At 33.9% G+C, this 18928-nt stretch overlaps 1 long non-coding RNA gene across 1 annotated transcript; it reads left to right on the top strand.

The window, feature by feature from the left end:
- Positions 1–1346: 1346 nt before the first annotated feature.
- On the top strand, positions 1347–6445 carry LOC147840822 (uncharacterized). The gene is made up of 6 exons (XR_015507572.1): positions 1347–3331; positions 3577–3720; positions 4437–4552; positions 4644–4685; positions 5007–5093; positions 5478–6445. It is a non-coding gene; the product is annotated as an uncharacterized LOC147840822 (long non-coding RNA).
- The last annotated feature ends 12483 nt before the right edge of the window (positions 6446–18928 follow it).

Raw genomic sequence — 18928 nt, forward strand, 5'->3', positions numbered from 1 at the left:
TTTGTACCACAGCAAAGTCAAACTAACATCCAATTCAGTCCCACTAGACTAGTGTTGTTTAGTTTAACATGCTTTAAAGCCGCACAAAGCACAGGTCTTTTAAAACCGTGCACTGTCAGTGTCCAAGTGCTTCCCGTTTTAGCCAGGCGTGACCCGTGCTCGACTCTAAACCGCTCTGCCCTGCTTCAGTGGGCACCAGTGAAGTGGGTTTGCAGGAACAGCTCGAACGCTCAGCTAAAGCTTCGATCTCACCTGGGAAAAGGTCAGAAAAATTGAGGAGCCACCCTGCCCTAACAAACACAAAAAACAGTTGCACATTATCATTTCATCTACATTTTGCTGATGGAATGGCTGATGGCCTGGATCTAGTGTCTATGATGGCACTGCAGTCAGCAATAAAGTCCCAGTGAAATGCCCCTGAAGAGTGCTCCAAAACATAGACAAGATATATATTTAGAAGAATTCCAAATGTAATTTTTTCAAAGATGCTAATGAGAATCAACCATTATTAAACTCAATATAAATATATGTACAGTAGTATGTATTCTGATTGCATATAAAATTACCATCCATTTAGATTGCACACCTTTGACATCATTTTACATTTGTTAGTTTGCAACATTTATTTATTCGTTTTCTTTCGACTTAGTCACTTACTTATCAGGGGTCACCATAGTGGAATGAACCGTCAACTATCCTAGCGTATGCTTTACACAGTGGATGCCCTACTACCTGCAACCCAGTACTGGGAAACACCCATACATTCTTGCATTAACACATACACTTCGGCCAAAATAGTTTATTCAGTTCACCTATAGCGCATGTCTTTGAAATGTGGGGAAAACCGGAGCACCCAGAGGAAACCCACGTGAATACGGGGAGAAAATGCAAACTCCACACAGAAAAGCCAACTGGCCAAGCTGGGAATCCAACCAGCAACCTTCTTAATGTAAGGCGACAATCCTAACCACTGAGCCACCATGCTATGGAGCTTATAATATGCCAAAACAATTTGAATTGTTTTAATTTAAATTATTGACAATTGTAATTTAATAGATCTGAGTTTTTATATGCCAGTAAATTTTGTTTTGAGTTTGAATTTCTTAATTTCAATTTGAATTTCATAACTTGAATATTGAACATCTGAAATTTAAGACAACTTAATTTTTCAAGACTGATTTATTCATAGATGGGCTTTTTAAACTTCTGATTTTTTTGTGTTCTGAATTCACAGACTGCAGATATTGGGTTTGTACAAGCAAAAAATAGAGTTTCAAGTTTTCAAGATGAAGAAATTCAGAAAATCTAATTCAATATTCTAAAATTCAACACCAGAAATTTAGATCATGAAATTCAGATTCAGCAAAAAGTAGGTCAGGGGTCATCAACAGGGAATAGTAAACAATCACCAAAAAGTCAAACTAAGCATATTGGCCGATCACATGGCTCTTACACCTGTTGATGTTTAATATTCAAGTTAAGAAATTCAAACTCAAATAAAGAAATTCAAAACAATTTTTAACGACATATAAAATTTCAGATTTCTTAAATTACAATTGTCGATAATTCAATTAAACACAATTCTAATTCAGATACATACAATGTATTTTAAATTCTTCTTAATAAATTAAAACACTTCGGATTTAATTTATTTTGTGGAGAACGGAGTTGCATTAATTTTGCATGTGAATATTAAGTAAACCACTCTCCTTGAATTTAACTTACTGAATAAACCTTTTTCTACAGCTAGATATATTCATATTTTTAATGGATTAAACTTTTAACTGATTATAAACTGGCTTCAGTGAACATATCAACTTCTCATCATATCTTTTTGACCAATCAAATGTTTGTACATGTCATCAGAGAGGAGAGTCCAACCCATTAGTGACAATCTCTCCCTTATTAGCATAGAGAGTGGAGTCTATGCTAAATGTGGAGTTTTAGGATGCATAATTGAAGACTGGAGTCTCCAAAGACCTCTCTCTTCTGAGCTACGTCTTTTGACAGTCAGTTTTTCACTGAGATAACATTAGTCCTGTAGTGAATCTGCCATTATGGTGGCACATAACCATTTGTAGCTCCACCCTCTTTTGTAAAAAAAAAAAACACAATGTGAATTTACAGTGACAGTCACCAAAATGGCATAATTTGGATCAAAGCCTCAAAGAGGCAGTTTCAAAGAGTTTAGAAAAAAAATTGTGTGGTATTTTAAGATGAAACTTCACATACACCCCCTAGGGACATCAGAGACTTAGTTTACATCTTATAAAAAGGGGCATAATAAATCTCCTTTAATGTTACATAAACTGGTGCAGCAACACACAGACCCTGTTATTTGTGCTATGTGTGTTTTGGTCATTGTGATCACAGCTGGACAACGCTATGTACATGTGTGAATGCAGTAAGAACTGTTATAAGCAGGTCCACTTTTGACCACATCAAAAAATGGTTGAAAACACATTTAACTGGAGCGCTCTTATTGAGTGAACGCATATGTGGTTGAATGTTTTTACACAGCTGCTAAACACCGCCCTTCACTCCACCTGCTGAGCTCATTCCTTAATGAGTGCTGGAGAAACTAATTTAAACTTTTTTGATGAAAATTTTAGGTTTTATTATATTTAATATTTAATAATTTCGTTGTATCTAACTACAAATTCCATTTTTGAAATAAGCTATGGATGCTTTATTCTCTTCAAACAGCAGTTTTTCATAAGATACAGCTCTGTGTTTTATTTCCTGGGTTAAAATCTTAAATGCGCTTTTAATAATCTTATTTTATTAAAAAAGCAACATTCAGAAACACTATGTAAGCCTTGAACATATTAGATGAAGATTAATTTGTTGGATACTCATTCTTTTCACATGATCAATTCCTGATCCTTTGCATAATATATTTATTTGGTGAAATAGACTTGTATTTCTACATTTCGTCACCTTGGAATTATAAGGTTCTATCTCCGTTCTAAATGATTTTGATATATAGAGCTTGAAAGTTTTGCATTCCACACTGTTAGACATTTCTGTAAATTACACAGTTATTTACTGTATTTCACCCAGTGTAATACTGCAATTCCTTTTACGGTAAATAACTGTATTTACCGTTGCATTATGGGAATTTAGTGTGACGTCGAACAACATATACAGCGATGTACTGTATTTGTAAAAATTCGTGTATTATACTGTATTTTCCACAACTGCTTCGACGCCACCTTGCGGCGATTCGACTACTCTGCACCACATTTTGCCTGAGGACCCTGGAGCAATTCTGGAGGACAATTTATTAGTGTGCCTGAAGAACATACTGGATTTAACAAACTTTACTCTGGTAAGCTGAGGCAGTGTTTCATTTTACAGAATGTTTTGTGGACGAGAATAGAACAAAGTAAAGTATAAAGTTGGCTATTATTATTTTCTCTGGCTTGGCGTTATTTCGCCCATTTGAGAAATATATCATCTATTAAGATGTTACCTTTATTTAATTTATTACATTAACACTACTATTACTTTAAATAAGACTGTTTATGACTATTAGCCATTCTTCTCGTCATATCTTTTTATTTATTTACATAGGAACCGGTGTTGCAGCGGGTTTTGGTTTAGGAGGGAACCAGAGGTATGCAGACAGTTTTGGAGGACACTTAGCACGAGACAACGGTCCGGCAGAGAGTGTTTTCCCCCAGAAGAATATGAATGAAAGACCAACAAATAATCCAGGTAAAAGCGCGTCTGTCTGTGCTGACAACACTCGACATTGATTTGAGCACCTCTATTACCATTTGTTTGCTCGGCAACATTGGCTGAAGCGATCTTAAAATGGTAATGTTAACTGTTAGCTAAACTGAGCTAAGTTTATACTGAATTGGACTCAAACTCATTTTAACGTGCAACGTTTAACTTATATTGATTTATACTATATATATTAGATGTTGTGAACTTATTTTTCTCTGGTTTAGAGTAACTTATAACGTTAGCTTGAGAAAATAACATCGCGACGTAACCTATAAGAACAATAACGTAAATCTATAACGTTACAATATGCATAGAGGTAAAGTTCGTTTTATATTCGCACATTCGTTCATTTAGAAGACTCTATACTGTTTACCATGTTACTTTGAATATTCGATCAGAATTAGCATGCCAGTATGACTTGAAATCAACATTAACACTGTTTATTTGACCGTGAGCATGTTGTACTTTGATAGTCATTAGCTGCTAAAATGATTTCCCTATTTAGAGTTTGCAAATAATACTTTTATGAAATTAAATTATTAAGGGGGAATCTGAATCTGCTAATATAAAACCAATTTTACCTCTATGCATTATGCTAATAACCACCTTTTTGCTATTTATTGTTTGCTAATTATTTTTTTATCACAACTCTTGACATTTGGTTTAACATAATTGTTACCATTATATTTTTTTCTGTTTAGATATGGCACTGGCACAGCAGCAGGTTTTGTCTGAAGAAACAAACAGCATTTCAGAGGAACATCTTGATCAGCACAGCCTTATGCTTAAAAATAAGCAAGACCAGTAAGCAACCAAGGTAAACTAATAAAAAAAAGTTGTGTGGAGGTTGTGGATTGTAGCATGGTATTCTTATCTGTATTTTTGGCTTTTTTATGGTCTCAATATAGAATACTGGGAGCCTGCCTGTGCAAACTGGACCTCATACAACAGTAAGTACTGTACATCTATTTGTTTCTCAATATATTAACGTTACTTTTAATACAAAATGTGTCACATGTTTAGTTGCTAGCTAAATAAAAAAATCGTTTTCCCTTTTTTATTAAACCATTTAGTAGGTTTTTTTTTCATCTTTGTTTATAATATTTTTGAGCAGATTGAGGTCTGTCATGGGTCAGACATTTCAAAATACAATAATTAGTATTGGGATACATGCATTTGTCTATGTATTAAATGTCTTTTTCCCCATTTCATGTTGCCTAAATATTTTGTAATAAATAAAATAATACAATTTTTTGTATAAATAATTCCAGAGGATGAAACAAAATGCACAGCAACAACCAGAGTGAGCCAGAAGATAGCAGGAGAAGTAGTGAAGAGAATGACAACCATGAACAACAGTGAGTTATCCTTCTATCACCAGCTAACTGAGAACTTGGATTAGGTGAGACACTCTCAATAGTTTTATCAGTATTCAGTCAGTTTTAGTTTATTAGGAATACATAAAACAAATAGTCTAATCTGTCCTGCAGTGAATCAACCCATCACAAATGCTACAATGTTTTTGTAAAACCTTGTTAGGGAAAAAAATAAACAGGACATTCTGGTTAGTTATCTTTTAAACACGGTAGTGAGCAGGTTATGAGCAGGAGCCAGTTGCTCAGTACCAGCTGAAAACTAGCCCAACCCAGCTGCCATGCTTCAAAATAATTAACCAGTATATGATTTATTTTTTTTAAACAAGCTTCTTCTATGCTTATGTTAGTCTGTTTCTCCTTATCCAGAGTTCTTCATAATCCTGGACTGGGCCAAATCCTGACCAGATGCTGTGGTGGTCATGGAGGAGTGAATCCTAAAAGACACACGTGATCAATGAGTTTCCGCATTGATCCAATGGGCCAGCCTGACCACCCGCTGGTGAACTTTCAAGCCTCTGGTGCCTAGACTGCGGCCTTGCACAAGTTTGGCTAGAGGAGAACTGGTCGTGCCCAACTGAGCCTGGTTTCACTCAAGGGAAGTTTCTTCCATGCCACTGTCGCCACTGGATCGCTTGGCTACGATTGGTGGATCGGTGGATTTGCTCTTCAGTGTTTGGACTTTCAGCAGTGACATTTACTGCTTCAATTCTGAAAACTGGACTGAAGCAGCTTCAATTTACAAGAACTTCTATGTTAAGCTGCTTTGACATCATTGATGTACATTGTAAAAGTGCAATAGAAATAAAGATGAATTGCATTTGAACATGTGAATTCAGACCTTGTTGAGCATTTGACACCAGAACTAGTAATATTTTAAAGTTGGGTTGTTTCTGAGTCGGCTAATAGTTACAAATATTTATTTTTCCAACAATATGCAATTCAGAAGTTTAAATTTTTATTGTACATGTATGTTCTAGTGCTTTGTGTGATTTATTTATTTTTAATGTGTTGATTTTATTGCTTAATGTAATTTTCACACATTTTCCTTAAATGCTTTAAGCATTATTAATGTTTTAAAGAATGGAATATTTTGTAATTGTGTCTGGTTTAATGTCAGTAGTACTTAGTACAATTGTTTTTTTTTTCTCAACAATATGCAGGTCAGACACTTAAATTAGTTTTGTACATGTATGTTAATGTGCTTTGTCATTTTCAATGTTTTTTTTTTCTTAAAATAAAATATTTTGAATGATTGAAATGTAATGTTTTTACACATTTTTAAGCTTGTTTTAAGCATCTCCAATGTTTTAAATAAAGAGTGTTTATTTTGTTAATATTTTTTAATTGTGTCTTTTTTAGGTCTATAGTATTAAAATAATATTAATAAAATTATATTATAAAATATTTAGGACAAAATTAAAAGGTTTACAGTAGCTAACTGTTAACTTAGGTTTTTACAGTAGTTAACCATTTTCAGACACTACGGTAACATGCTGTAAACGGATTTACAGTTGTATACTGTAAATTTAAAATACAGTAACTTACTGGCAACAGTGTTGCCAGTAAGTTACTGTAAAAACCCTTTGAAATGTCTAACAGTGCATATAGCAAACAATATGTGTGTAACAGTTTTCTTTCATACTGTACATCAACATGCCAAAGACCCTAAATGTACCCTAAAAGTCATTTTCCACTTGGAATTATAAGGTTCTATCTGGCAGATCATTAATTGAAGCATTACTTATGAATTACAATTTAAAAAATGTTGTAACAACATGTTGATGCATAAGAAAGTAAAATCTTTGCTTTCTATATCATTTATTTAATATTTTAGGATGAACTCTAAAAATATTGTTTAGACAAAAAACTCGCAACAGTTTGCATCAAATATTCAAGTTCCAACAACATGTAACAAACAAGTTAGCCAAATGACTTTATCATCTTCAATCAGCAGCACTTTTACATAGCATAAACTTCATTTCATTTTAAGATGAGTACTCAAAACAAATAAGTTGTTTTGACATTTTTTAAAATAAAATTTTAAATAAATTCAGTGTTATGTACTTAATTACCATAATTATACATGCAAGTTTTTAAGTTTAGAACCTCTAATAAATTAAGTTGCTAAAATTGTTACTTTTGTGTGTTTTCAAATTTACTGATCATTTAGTTGCTTGTAAGAAATACATTTAACAATAACATTTCTGTTTTCCAGTTATTTTTATTTATTTTAAACCACTGTTTTTCGGTATTTTACAAAACAAAAATGTGTACTGTCCCATATAAACAGAATGAAAAATAACAAAAAAAAACATTAGTGTGTGGACTTAAAGATACAAAAGAACATAAGGTGCAACATAAAGAGCAAAATCTACTCTGAAATAAGTAGAGACTCCAGAAAATAATGTTTTTGAGACGCATTACATTTGCACTGGGCTTCAGTCCATCAAATTCAAGTAAATTTAACTTCCTTGAGGTAGCTTCGATTTAGAGCATATTTTATGCCCATCAGCAGAGCACAGCACCTTGAGATATCCATTCTATTTAGGATTATCAGTCCCTCAACCATGATGGTTTCCGTCTTGTGGTTCAATTCCAAAGTAGACTGATCACCAATGATGGAAATTGTCATCACTTGCCTTTCAAGGTCCTCTCAAATTCTTGTGTATTCCTATAAAGCAACCGGAAAAAACACTGCTAACATCAACTATATTTCCCAGGAGTAGCCAACACTCTAGTGGAATGGAGAAATTTGATTTTGAAATTTAAAAAAAAAAAATTTAGATATTGCCTAAAACTTGTCCAGACTTGCTTCTTGCTTGTTCAGGGGAGGAGCTTTGTAATTCAGAACTCTATTTGTGTGGAAAAATTGAGTAATCAACCAAATTTCTTCAGGCTGCTACAAGCTAAATGTTGTTTCAAACTAACGGACAGAGATATATTTACCTTTAATAAATTCGTTAATAAATACCTTTATTAGCCACATTTCTTTAGTTGATGTAATTATCAATATTTTCCTATCGTGAAAACCTAAATGTTTTAAATCTAATCAGCAATTTAAAAAAATTAAGTTACAACAATGTAATAAACTATGTAGTGGTAACAGACCTCTTGAGTTACTTTTTAGATCTTTTCTTGTTCAAATTAAGCATACAAGGCTGTGCTATATATTTTGTCCAGTGCAGATGTAAATTTTATGTGAATAATATGATAATATTTATTGAATTTTATGCTTTAAATGAATTATATTTATTGAACTATGTCCCATGAATTAAATTGAGCATTTGCCCCTCAAAGTGTAATATCAAATTTAAAGACTTCAAAAGAAAACTGTAACGAGGAGACTTACACGGAGGGATCCATTATGCAGTATTTATTAATCACACTCTTACTCAAACACTCAACATGCACAAAGTTGCAAACACACATCAACAGTAGTAGTAATGGTTTTAAGGCTGGCGGTAGACAGACACAGAGTGATTTACCAGGCATGAGTCAAAGGCAGGCGGCGTGATTTAGAGTCCGTGTATCAGGCTTGGGTCGAGGGCAGGCAGCGAGTATCAGAGTCCGTATATCAGGCTTGGGTCGTGGGCAGGTGGAAGGCAAAGCAGAGTCAGAGACGGGCTGGAGTAATGCACAGGAGATCAGGCAGGATAGAACGCTCAGTAATGCTGGCCGGGGCTAAACAAGACTTCGCACTGACTGAGTGTTTGAGTGCGGCTTTTAAAGGGTACGTGGGTCGTTAACTGGAATGTGATTCAGGTGTGCACGATCAGTGTAAATGGATGATGTAATGCTAGAAGTCCGGAGATGGTGGTCTCTGCTGGCCAGCGAGGGGAATGACTGGGACCGAGTCGGTGACAAAAACAGACAATGAGCAAATGAGTTTAATAAACATTGAAAAATGTTTCACTGACTATATATATATAGTTGATATATGTATATGTATGTATGTATGTATGTATGTATGTATATATATATATATATATATATATATATATATATATATATATATACATACACACACAAATTAAAAAATATATATATAACATTTTCACGCATCTTTTTAGTATCAGGTTTCTTCTCAATTTTTCTTGGTGCAGCATTTTTTAGTCGACTCAGATTTTGTGTTTCTTTCTGGTCTTTCCTGCTGTTAACTAAGCAATGTGGTGAAATGACAAAGAAAGAAAGATGATTGGTCCTCGTGCATGCATTCAAAATGCTGATTGGCTTACAGAAAGAATCTTATAGAGTTAAGCTAGATTTCGACTTTGTAGATAAATACTTGTTTTGCTTTGTAAATGAAAAGTCTTAAAAACGTAAACAACAAATAAAAAAAAAACATCACATAATTTAAATAAGTTGTCTTTTAATAAGAATATTTTAATAAATCAATTTTGACAAATATGTCAGATAGAACCTTACAATTCTTAGTTGACGATTTGTGTATTTGTACAGTGTACATTAAATTAATAATTAATAATAATAATTCCTTACATTTTTATAGAGCTTTTCTAAGCGCTTTTACACATTGAGGAGAATCTCTTCATCCACCACCAGTGTACAGCATTCACCTGGATGATGCGGCGGCAGTCCACACACCAGCTGATGATGTGTTTGATGATGAGCAGCCATGATGGACAGAGGCCAGTGGGCAGATTAGGCCAGGATGCCGGGGTTAACCCCCTACACTTTTTTGAAGAACATCCTGGGATTTTAATGAGACCACAGAGAGTCAGGACCTCAGTTAAACATCTCATCTGAAAGACGGCGCACACTGAGCAGTATAGAGTCCCCATCACTATATTTGGGCATAAGGACCCACACAGACCACAGGTTGAGCGCCCCCTGCTGGTCTCACTAACACCACATCCATGCAGCAGCCTAGCTTTCCCATGTGGTCTCCCATCAAGGTACTGACTGGTCAAAGCCCTGTTTAGCTTCAGTGGGAGACCATGAGAGAGTTGCAGAGAGCTAGCTGCCCGCACTATTGCTTTTGCTCTTTATTTCTATGCTACAGTATGAACATAGCTTGAGTTTTTGCAATATTAAATTGAAAGATCAGAGAAAGTCAATACCTGCTCACAGGTCCTCCCTCATCAAAGTTTTTTTTTTTTTTTTTGAAAGTGGTCACAGAAGAACTTTAGTTTTTACAATGCACCTAATATATAATTGAAGTCAGAATTATTAGCCCCCCTTTGAATTTTTTTTCTTTTTTAAATATTTCCCAAATGATGTTTAACAGAGCAAGGAAATTTTCACAGTATGTCTTACAATGTTTTTTTTTTCTTCCAAAGAAAGTCTTATTTGTTTTATTTTGGCTAGAATAAAATAATTTAAATAATAAAAAAAAAAAACATTTTAAGGTAAAAATTATCAGCCCTTTTAAGCTATTATTATTATTTTTTTGCATTCATAACAAACTATTGTTATACAATAACTTGCCTAATTACACTAACTTGCATAGTTAACCTAATTAACCTAATTAAGTCTTTAAATGTCACTATAAGCTGAATAGAAGTGTCTTGAAAAATATCCAGCAAAATTGTATTTACTGTCATCATGGCAAATATAAAACAAACCAGTTATTAGAAATGTGTTATTAAAACTATTATGTTTAGAATTTTGTTAAAAAAAAATCACCCTGTTAAACAGAAATTAGGGAAAAATAAACAAGGGGTTAATAATTCACGGAGGCTAATAATTCTGACTTCAACTGTATATTACAATTATACCACATTTATATTTTAATAACACATTTGCTTTCATGTGGCAAACTGCTGCTCCAACAGTGTTGTACAATGTATGTGCTTTATCTATTATTTTGATATACTTGTAGTGAACAGCCTAGACCAATCAAACTGGTGTGCTTATACAGCACAGACAAAGGGTTAAATAGTAAATTTTGCATTTTAAAGCAGAGAAATAGTAGGACACTCTCTATTATTACTAATTATGTCTGTAGTTGTCTGAAGTCACTGTCTATATGACTTTGTTTGACAGATCTGTGATATAAATGAAACACTATTGGCTATTTTTAAAGGTGGGAGAGGCTACTTGAAATGTCATGCCCTGTCTTCCTGTTTTGGTTGAAACTACGTCACACACACTGAACAGTGCTGTTCATTTCAAAGCACTTCAGGGCACCTTTAATGCAGATGGGCTTTGTTATGGACAGAAATGAATGAGTGGCTCTCACAGACACAGTTTGCAGAGTGTTTGTCATTCTTATCGCTTGCAGGGTTCAGGGAGAGGTACCGAGGGCAAATGAAGGGCAGATGAGCATGTATGCGGTGGAGACTTGTCATGTTTTCATTACCTTGACAGATGATCCGTTGTCTGCTGAATTGTTTGGTAATACAAAGCAAATCACCTGTATTATTAGATTACCGGACACATTCTCTTTCAGATATTGAAGTTGTATAAAACATCTGTGTCATAGAGAGGCACATGTGATTCCCTTCTGGTTTGGATTTAAAGGGACACTTTACAAAACAAGAACAAAAAGATGGTGTCATCGTTTACATACTAGAGTTTCACTTCAAAATCACTCCAAGCTTAGGATTGTAATGCTCCTTTATAAATGAATGTGTGTGTGCCATTATGTGTGCCTATGGCATGGACATATCTAATAGGTCATGATAACTTTTACAATGTTTATTACAAATTTTGTTCTTTTAGGAGCTTAACACCTTAAATCCAGTTTTTACTTATATATTATAAATATTAGCATACATAAATATTAGCACACAAATGCAAAGATGTCTTGACATAATCTTGTATTTAATGCAATCTATTATTATCTTTTGTTTATTATTATCAAACTATTATTATTATTAATGTGATTATTATCTAATGCTCAAAGAAACTGGCATGAGAACATGTAAAACTCAGTTAGACACATTTATTTGTCTGTGCGCAGTTTGGGCTCTTAAAATGTCTTAAATTCCTAAAACAAAATGTAAGGCCTTAGAAAGTCTTAGATTTACTGAGTTATTGTTAGGGCTGCTCGATTATGGGAAAAATCATAATCATGATTATTTTGGTCATAATTGTAATCACGATAATTCAAAACGATTATCAGTTAAAGTCAAAATTATTCGCCCTTCTGTTAATTTATTTTTATATACAAATATTTCCCAAATTATGTTTAACAGAGCAATTTTTTTTTACAGTATTTCCTATAATATTTTTTTCTTCTGGAGAAAGGCTTATTTGTTTCATTTTAGCTAGAAAAAATCAGGTTTAAATATTTTGAAATCTATATTAATAGCTCAATATTATTAGCCGCCTTAGGCAATATATTTTTGATTGTCTGCAGAAGAAACTACTGTTACATAATGACTTGCCTATTTACTTTAGTTAAGCTTTTAAATGTCACTTTGGGCTGAATACTAGTATCTTGAAAAATATCTATAGTAAAATATTTTGTGCTGTCATCATAGCAAAGATAAAAGAAATCAGTTTAGTAATGAGATGTTAAATCTGTTATGTTAAAATTGTGTTTAAGCATCTTCACTGTAAGAAAAAAACTTTAACAAAAGTCCTTCAGTCAAGAGCAGTGAGTGGATTTTGCCTTTTTTTTGTTTGATTAATAATATAAATAGCAGCAGGAATATCGCATGCTGTCACTTTAAGAATAGTGCGGCTCCGATATGGTTTCTCTTTCACGTATCTTTTGATTCTCAACTTGTTTATTACACAAATGAGGATTAATATGAATAATCACTAAACCCCGTGCATGTATTTGACCATTAAAGCGCTTGGATTAAGATTGCGTTAGATGTGCGTGTGCTGTGCTTTCCGAGGCTGAGCGCGAACCACGCGCACACAGACACAAACACAAAAGGCTAAGCGCAGCGTGCACACACACAACAGCACATGCTCTTTCGCGCTTTTAAAAATATGAATGATGCAGCCTGATCTCACCAGAAAACGCAAATATTTTACGTTTTGCCAGTTTAGAGGCTAATTCATACGAATTCGTACGAGTTCAGACGTACGAAATTGTACAATTTTAAAAAGGAGGCGTGGCATCCAACCCCACCCCTAAACCCAACCGTCATTGGATATGAGCAAATCGTATTAAAATGTACAAATTAGATCGTACAAATTCATACGAATTAGCCACTAAATCAAAAAGTTACAAATTGTCATGAGATTGTGTTGGAATGATGCATATCCCATGCTGCAAAAGTTACATTACAGCACATCTTTCAGTCACTTTCACATGGAATTGGAACGGAGGCGTATATGATGGAATAATCGTTTATCTCGATTAATGGTTTTCATAATCGTTAGAAGCCGTAATCGAAATCGAAATCGGACTTTTGATTAATTGCACAGCCCTAGTTATTGTGTTGTGTCTTAAAACAGTTTAAACCGGTCTTTATGTTCCTATGTCCATGAAAAGCTACTCATTCAGGCTGAAATCATCCAATCACCAACAATCCATCTCAGTAGAACATTTAACAAATCGGTTTTAACTCTATTTATCAATATAGTTTAATTATTTTCCTTACAATAACATTTGTTTAAAAGTAATTTATTTATGGTGATGACACTGACCTGGAGAGACTTTGCTTTTAAAAAAAATTAAATGTTATGTTAACAATGTGCATCTATGAGTTTTGTTACATACACATATTTTGAATATTTGGCTAATAAATAAGTAAAATAGAATTGCTTTGATGAGGATAACAAAAATCGTTTCCTTTTCCATTAAAAAAAAAAAAATTCCTTATAGAGTTTATCCCTGTATAAGTTATACTTTTCATTGATGATGGTCTTGTCTTAAATTTTGCTTTTTTTAACTTGCAGAAACCCTGTTTGAGTGTACTATATATATATTTTTTGTGCGTGTGTATGTTTGTTTGTTTTCCCCCAATTCATTGTTAATACAGTAGTTTTTAGATCCATATTAAAAAGAAATAAATAAAATGTAATTTCAGCTGAGCTATTATAGTGTAGCACAATATAAAAAAGTATGGGTATGATTAATGAATAAAAAAATAAAACAAAAAAAATACAACTAAAATAATAGTAATTACACTTAAAGCTAAAATCTATTTATAAGCTTAGGGACTTTCAACCCTTGAGAAAAACTCTAAAATCAGCATGTGTGTGGCAGGGATTTAATGGATAATATGATTGTTTGCCTGACATGGGCCAAGGTTTACCGAGTTCTTGTCTCATCTGCCAGCACAGAGGCAACCGCTGAATTTATAATTAACTTGTGCGAAAATGTGGTCATTTTTCTATTAGAAGAGACATCTTGTCAATTACAATCCTCACAAAGATAGTCGCTGCACTTCCTGTTGGAGGAAAGGTCAATAGCTGAGCATAATGAAAAATTGACTTAAAGCAGGAGAGAGCTCCGACTTTATTCTGATGGAGAACCAAATGTGATTCTTTTTTTCTTCCCCCTTCCATATCATTTTCGCTCCTTTTCAAAGTGTTATACAATCAGCTCTTAATAAAGTACTGTTGTGGAGGGCAGTCTATCAAGACGAAGAAGTGCAAAAATTGAGTTTTAATGGAGAAATGACAGAAGCGGTGGCCTTATGAGTGACATTTATAAGTAAAGACAGCCGCAGGACTAATGGCCTCTGAAATTTTCAGGACAGAGAAAAATGGGCTCGCTGCTCTATAACAGAACAGATGTGGCCCTTACAACATTATGAATGAAGTGTGCAGTAAATGGGCTCTTATCTATGAAGACATTCAGGGTTGTATCTTGAAGCGGCCTAATTGATGGTAATACGTGTGCCGGCGCTGCTGTTGAGAAGACCCCGTTTTTGATTAACACCCCACCGGGCCGGCTGAGGAATAAATCAAACACTTTGTAATTGAAAATACTGTTTTGTAAGTAAGTAACAAAATGGCTGCTTTAGCAACAATTAACTCTGGCTTGATATAGGCGAGGTGTGAGGAGGTTTAAATAACACTGCTGGCATACCATATGAAAATGTGAAATGTTTGGTGGCGGCCAATTATGTTCAGCTATTTTAATATTGTACTAAAAAAGAAGATAATGAGAAAGGATTTTGTACAACTGTATCTAATTAAAAATTATATCTAATAATAATTATTTGTTACTGCATTAAAATAACCATGAATGTGGTAATATATAATTTTAGATGGTTTTATTAATATTAAATTAATATGCCACTACTACTATACTACTACTCCTACTGCTACTACTACTACTATTACTACTACTACTACTACTACTACTACTACTAATAATAATAATAATAATAATAATAATAATAATTATTATTATTATTATTATTATTATTATTATTATTATTATTATTATTATTATTATTATAGCAATTGAGTTCTTTAAATATAAAGTTAATTATGAATATAAAAAATAATTTAACATATACACACACTTCTTCTTCTTCTTAAACATACATCGACAAGTGTTGTAGCCTATACAAGTGTTAGGAACACCATATAATAACCTGACTTCTAGTTGATCATTTGGTATCAGAAGTGGCTTACATGAAAGGCAAAGTCTTCTAGATTATGCTTATTTTACCAAAATAAAATATGATCATGCCTTGATTTAATTATTTAATTAGGACAATAAGATCTCACTTTGCTTAGACAAAGTCTTAACACTTGACAGAAATGATGTACAGTTTAGAATATACAGTCCTGGTGCAGTGGAAAAATAATTAATATTGTGTAAGACTCTCATGAGCTTGGGAGACTGCATCCATACATCTCTGCAATGACTCAAAATACTTATTAATAATGTCATCTGGATTGACAAAGAAAGTGTTCTTGCAGGACTCCCAGAGTTTATCAAGATTCTTTTGATTCATTTTCAATGCCTTCTGCATCTTACCCCAGATATGCATAATAATGTTCATGTCTGGTGACTGGGCTGGCCAATCCTGGAGCACTTTGACCTTCTTTGCTATCATGAACTTTGAGGTGGAGGCTGAAGTATGGTGAGTGCTTTCCTGTGGTTTGTAATGTAATGATCAGCACAAATGTCGTGATATCTCATGGATGTTGATGCTGCCATCCACTCTGCAGATCTCTCTCACGCCCCCATACTGAATGTAACCCCAAACCATGATTTTTTCTTTACCACACTTGACTAATTTCTGTGAGAAATTTGGGTCTATGCAGGCTCCAATAGGTCTTATGCTGTATTTGTAATGATTGGGATGCAATTCAACAGAATAAGGGATGCACTTTTGCAAATAATCAACTAAAAGTCAAGTTATTATTTGTTGCTCTTACAACTGGGATTGACTTCAAGACTTTTGTCTTGAATCCAGGCTCATTCTGATTATGTACCCCTCTACATTTCTGGAGAGAGCAAAATACGTCCCAGGAACAATGTTTTTGCAGCTTTTGTTTTCGCGAATCCACCAGAGGCCGCTGTGTATGATTTTTCAGATCTCAAATTTCTCTTGCGAGTGTCATTAACGCCTGCTGTTCTCACGTAAATCCACCAGAGGCCACTGTTGACTGACTGACTTACTGACTGACTAACCGACCAATCCCTCTTCCCTCCTCCTTTCCTAAACCCATCTGATAGTGTTTTAAAAAGCACAGATTGACCAGTGCCAATCCACTTCCTTAAACCCAATAGACAGTTGTTTTCAAAAACGCTCCCGAAAAAGAAAAGCCCCCTGATTTTTACCACTTTTTCAGATTTTATCACATTCTCACCCTGTTATTTACTTGTTTATATTATCTTTTAGTTTTCGGTTTTGTTTTACATGCTATCTGGAACCATTCTTCACTGGACTCAAACTCTGTTGTCGCGGTCAACTTAACTCTGTCTCAAGTCCGCTGTCATACATGTCGAGCTACCAGAGAAGCTGGGAACAGCAAAAAAACTGTCCATACAGAGGAAAGCAGTCAGCTGGTAAGCAAGAAAAGAAACAACGTCATACCACCCTGTATTGTTCTGTTTAAAGATGAAATACAGCTATAATGTATATGTATATGAAATGTATATAGGGCTACATTTTCAGAATAAGCCTATGTTGCCGAATATGCAGTGACAATTACTCTTTGATGATTTGATATCTTATCAAATAGTTTATCTTTAGAAAAAAAAAAAAATACCTGCCTCAAATGCACACTTTTCAAAAACACATTTAGAAATTAATAATTTTGGATAATTTTTATAAAAATGTAATGAAAAATATAATTTATATATTATTGAAAATGGGCAACACTGTGGCGGAGAGGGTAGCACGATCGCCTCACAGCAAGAAGGTCGCTGTTTCAAGCCTTGGCTGGATCAGTTGGCATTTCTGTGTGGAGTTTGTATGTTCTCCCTGTGTTTGCATGGGTTTCCTGCGGGTGCTCCGGTTTTCCCAACAAGTCCAAGGATATGCGGTAAAGGGGAATTTGGTTAGCTAAATTGTCCATATTGAGTGAATTTGTGTGTATGGATGATTTCCAGTTATAGGCTGCAGCTGGAAGGGCATCAGTTGCGTAAAAACATGCTGGAAAAATTGCCAGTTCATTCTGCTGTGGCAACCCCAGATTAATAAAGGGACTAAGCAGAAAAGGAAATGAATGAATGAATAATTAAATGAATGAATGAATGAATGTAAAAAAATGCACACTGCTCAAAAATGCAATAATTCTAAAATATTAATTAATTCATTATTTCTCTAGAAAAAAAGTATTACCTTGACAAATAATGATTTTTTTAAATAATGCCACTCAAACAGATTTACAGTGATGAATTATTAACTCCCATATTTAAAAAAAAAATTGCTTCACCTTGTAAGGAAAATATATTATTACTGCTTAATTGATCTTTACACCACGTGGCGAATGTAGAGTTTTGATATAAGACCCTGACACATTTTAAACTAGATTTTCTCATTACTTTTTATAAAAAAAAAAAAAAAAAAAAAACGTATTACCTTGAAAAATGTAATTTAATTTTCACTTTTTTAAAATAGCAATTAAATATTACTCTCAACAAAAAATAACACCTCTGGAAGGGTAATGATAACGATGAATTATTAAATCAAGATGTTTTATTAAAATACATTTAACCCTCAAATTAATTTGTTTTTTTTAAACTTAAAATGAATATATAATAATAAGGTAAGATCACAAAGTATCCAAGGTGTAAGGAAAATATTTAAATAACTGATATTTTAGAGTTTGGATTCAAAAGACATTTTTTTTCATGTACCTTTTTTTAACCCCAAAACAATCCAATCAATACTATAAAATAGATTCATTCCAGCCAAACTATTAACCATGCTTAACACAGTTACTATGCAGCGCAACCTTGGAGGAGGCCAGTCTTTTGTAATATATACACATGTATTTATTTATTTATTATTATTTTTTGAAGGTAAGAATTGTTCTTACCCTTTAATAGTTACTTAGCAACCTGTTCTCCCTCCATCTGAAAAAATCAGAGATGCACAAATGAGCAAAAGGAGCCATTGTATATGCAGCCATTGCCTCAATACCCAGCATGAAGCCAGAATAAAGCTGGACAATCTCCAAAAAAAAAAAATAAATTCTCCCATCTTCGATGCCTTCGTTTCGGACGTAATTCTGAGCAAGCCGAGCCAGATTGAATATCGTTTTCAGCACTATTGTATGCTGACTCCATCTCTCTTTTGACTGCTTTGCATTTCTTTTAATGTTCAGCAGCACCTGCTAATGTTGCAGGCTTTTTGTATCGCCACTGGGTCAGCAAATGCGTTTCATGGTGCTCCGTTATCAGTATAAACAGGACAAAAATAAAAAATTTGAGCGGCGCTTGAAAGGTGCTAACGGCAAAGCAAGCACACTGCATGGCA

The sequence above is a fragment of the Danio rerio genome, chromosome 14 (genome assembly GCF_052040795.2).
Source record: "Danio rerio strain M-AB ecotype USA chromosome 14, GRCz13ab, whole genome shotgun sequence".
Lineage (NCBI taxonomy): Eukaryota > Metazoa > Chordata > Actinopteri > Cypriniformes > Danionidae > Danio > Danio rerio.